Source organism: Ammospiza nelsoni, chromosome 16 (genome assembly GCF_027579445.1).
Source record: "Ammospiza nelsoni isolate bAmmNel1 chromosome 16, bAmmNel1.pri, whole genome shotgun sequence".
NCBI classification, from domain to species: Eukaryota; Metazoa; Chordata; class Aves; order Passeriformes; family Passerellidae; genus Ammospiza; species Ammospiza nelsoni.
In genome coordinates, this window is record NC_080648.1 from 9,657,106 (window position 1) to 9,661,254 (window position 4,149).

The window sequence follows — 4,149 nt, forward strand, 5'->3', positions numbered from 1 at the left end:
GAAGGAGTTAGTGGATCTTTCCCTGTGCCCCAGACATGGTTTATTACACTGAGCTTAAAGGGTGGCTGCAGAGAGATCAAAGCCCAAACATTATACAGAGACATTAGCTGGAGGTATATCATACCTGTCATGGGATGCAAAACCATGTTCCTGTGGTCAGTGGAGACCTCATGACCTCTCACAAGAGCTGACCACAGAATCCTGGTCAACTACCAATCGCTAATTACATTTTGGCTTTGAGCACTGTGTGAACCAACCAAGGAAATCTCTGGTGCTGGCTCCAGAGAGCCCTAACAAACCTCACCCTCACTGCACTTGGCTTTCAGTGAGGAATGGTGCAAGGGGCAGGGATCAGAATTTATTAGATGATTGTCAGCAATTTAGGTATTTAAGGCAACCTGTAGGTAGATTTGGCCCTCCCAGGAACAAAGCTGCAATGGAGGGGGGACGTGCCTTAATTTCAGGGTGAGCATGAGCTCCCCTTCTGCACAGCACAGCAGCACTTGGGATCACTCCTGTAGATAAACTGGCCTCCGTTTGCTGCCTTTTAATCAGGACTGGGCTCACCAAATATTTTGACTGGCAATACCCCAGAAGTAGGTTTCCTGAATACAGTCACTTTCTTTTTTTAAAGCGTGTCAATAAAGGGAAAATGAACACTGAGTTGTTCCTTTGAAGCTGAGATTTCGAGGTGAATAAATATGAATGTGCTATCAATGCTGTTAAGACACATTCCTCCCAAATACCATAGCAACATAATTTTTAAAAGGCCATTTTCAAGGTCCCCACACCTTCCCCAAGCACAGTCTCATCCCTTCCCCACACAGGAGACAGGAGGTGCCCCAGGGCAGCCAACAGCTTTACCACAGACTTCCACCAGCCTGTAGTTCCACCTAACATACTGCAAAACCTCAGCACTAACAGCACAATGCGAAGTTAGTTAACACCAAGACTCTTCCTATATTTGCACCCATTCCACTGCAGCTGACAAAGAAATTAATGTATATTCTAGTAAGAAGAAGTGGCATTCACTGGTTTGGGCCATTCTTAGAATAATCTTCCAACAACATATCCAGCCCTGGCTCCAGGATGACATCAGCAACACTATGAAAGATCTGGCCCTGTAAGTCATATATATGATATAGCCATAAATTCATAATAGTTCAGCTTTTATACCTTAATTCAAATTTTGACCAGAACTCACACAATTCTTACAGTAGTTTGTATCAAATGATCACAGAAGGAGCAGGAGGTGTCTCCAAAGAAGCTATCTGCTGTTTCACTGTGCTTCATTAGCTCCAAGCTGCAGCCAAGAGCAAAACAACAAAAAAACCCAACCGCTAGCTTAATTGGTTGAAAAGCAGTCATTTTCATTTTCTGTTCTTTGTGAGGTTTATGCTCCTGTGTTTTCTGATGTGGTTGCCTTCATTTTTCTTAGACCAACTCCTCATTTTCTCTCTCCCCTGCTCACAGAGCTCCTGTGAACTGGAGAGGCAGTGGGATAGGGAAAAGCCTCTTTTAAATTAAAAGATACAAAACTGAAAAATCACATTCTGTGCTATGGATGAGACATGAGCAGTGGCATTATTTGAGGTTGCAGGGCTGCCCTAAACCAAACCAGGGCAGGCCCTGATGGCATTCCATGGGGGGATGAGGCTTTTCCCAGGGTGATCCACTCACATCAGCTTTGCTTGCATAAAGCCAAGACCTTCCAGCCCTGCAGTTGCACTGGTGTTGGTGGGAGGAAATGTTACAGAGCGAAGCCCAAGTGCCTTTCCATTTTCTGAAGGTGTCTCCTACCTGGAGCTGCACACCCAAGGATGCACATCCAGGGCTGCTGCAGGGGCTCTGCTGAGGCTGCCAGGTAACCCAAACTACAAACAAGAGTCCAATTTTGCCTTTTTCCTCACTATTTTTGTGACTCCTTCCTCTCTTAAGCAAGAGAGTGCCTTGCAAGCAGCTCAGTTCCTCAGGGCTTTGCAGGGTGTCTGTGGGAAAGGCAGAGACAGATGGATCCACCAGCTCAGGCTTGGCTTTCACAATGGAACTCATGGATGGACTCCTTGATGGTGCACACACTGTGGCCCACCAGTGACTCACAACCAAGGAAAACTCAAACCAAAGCTGCACATGAGGGAAAATAAAAAACCCTTAAATTTTCATTATTATGTATAATGAGTGGTTCTGTAGTGCTGAAAATCATTTCCGAGAAGCCCACAATGCCAGGCAGAGTGCCATAGCCCTCTTCCTGCCTATTGTGCCTTCTCAGCCCCGGTAATGGGGAATTTCTGCTTTGATTAATGGCTCCATGGCTTGTTTTTCTGCATGGAAACAACCCCTCTAAAATCAAGGCATCATCACACAACAAGTGGGGTCACCCTCCAGCTCCTGCATGGGAGCAACTCTGAACACACCAGCCCCCTGCTGAACCCACCAAGGGCTTCAAGGATGGAGCAAGGGAGGGAAATCCAGGATAAACACACAATATTGCTCATCTTCACTTTTTTAGCATTAGACAGAAAAGCAAGAGCTCAGCTTTGATCCTGACAGGCAAATGTCTCACACGTGGGGGGATAGCACGGAGACCTGAGCAGTGAGCAGGGCATGTCTTCACTCAGTGTTTGATTTGTGAACTGAATCAAAACACTAACTAACATAACCATGGCTGCATGATTAACATCCACACACACCCCTGATGTGTTATTACCAGTGATTGTATTTGATCTAGTCACAACTCACAACATCTCCACTTTGCAAGAGCCTGAGTGTTCAAGAGCACAAAAGTCTCCCACAACAGGATCTCTTTTCCTCCTGCTCTCAAACACCTTTAAACACAACCCTCCAGCCAAAAGCTTTCAGGTGGGGTGGCAGCTTATGCTGCAGATTTTCCCTCTGCTCCTGCTTGGGAGCAGCTCAGTCTGGTTCAACCAGCTTTGAACTTGCCAATTGGCAAAGCCATGGTGATAAGGGAGAAATGAATGACCACGGGGCGAAGCCTGCGGGAGGAGAAGGCAGCAGCTGCCCCCGCAGAGCAGGAGGGAGATGCCACTAGGTGGTGACAGTGCCCGCAGAAAAATCAAAGTACCCAGGAGAGATCCTATCTCAGTGCCAGGGCCCCGGGAACGTGGGTTGGAATAAATGGTTTGTGCTTCTTGTTTGTAAGGAATGGGAACTAATGTGGTTGGTGTTGTGGGCAAGACCACCACTACTGACAAACAGAAAAGTGAATGAATTCTCCTGCTTGGTGTGAGTGTGAAACAAGCTGTTTCTGCAGTACCAATAGAAGTAGATAAACTTTACCTTCATTTCCCTGTGCCCTCAGGCTGGGACCAATATAATCTGGGCTGTGGGAGCCCCCTGACATTCCCAGGTGGAGCTGATCGTACTTCCATGTAATTACTCTTCCATGGAGTGGCTTCAGTTTCTCTGCCCCTTGTGCCAGCACAGGAGGAGCCAAGCCCTTTTTTACAGCACATTCAAAGCAACACCTCAGCAGCTTTATGGCAGTCCACTAAATAACCTGGAATTCAGTAAAAATGGGTGGTTACAGATAACCACAAAATCTATAAGCACTGATAAGCAGGAATTGGATTGTACCTGGTTACCTTGGTTTGTTTCCTGTGCAAATACTTGTGTAAGTGATGTTTTATCCTGCAAAAGGCTTCTCTGCCACTTTCCTGAAATCAGAGGTGAATGAGAATGAACAGGTTCCCTTACCTATTTCATCTAGAAGTGTGACACATCATCAGATACTGGATTTGGCTTTCATTTTTTATTCATCATCTAAAGGATGCATTCAAGAAAATGTAATTTTTTTTCAATAACTGGCAGCAGAGGAGAAGCTTTTTTCCTGGCATTTAATTATCTTTGTCATCTCAAAATGAAATCAAGAGCTCATTTACATCTGGTTGTCTTGTTACTGTAGTGCTCTTGTCTCAAACATGAGAAGGAGCCCAACTTGAAAAAACCCTATAATACCCAGATTCTTAAAAAATCCTTGTGCATGTTGTGACCTGCTCTTTATTAAATTTGTGCTCCCTCTTGACTTGCTTCCGAGCAGCATTTAGCAAAGCTAAAGTGATCCCATCATTACCACAGAGCAGACAACAAATCCACTGGGTTTTCTTCTGTTAAATATATCCATGGCAT

General features: G+C 45.3%; 1 long non-coding RNA gene across 2 annotated transcripts; it reads right to left on the bottom strand.

Annotated features, from left to right (window-relative positions):
• Positions 1-672: 672 nt before the first annotated feature.
• LOC132080680 (uncharacterized) lies at positions 673-3,672 on the bottom strand. Of its 2 annotated transcripts, none has more exons than XR_009419591.1 (3): positions 3,606-3,672; positions 3,301-3,520; positions 673-1,303 (listed from the first exon to the last, which is right to left on the bottom strand). It is a non-coding gene; the product is annotated as an uncharacterized LOC132080680 (long non-coding RNA). The 2 variants fall into 2 exon arrangements; XR_009419590.1 differs by lacking the exon at positions 673-1,303 and adding an exon at positions 1,652-2,124.
• Positions 3,673-4,149: the final 477 nt, after the last annotated feature.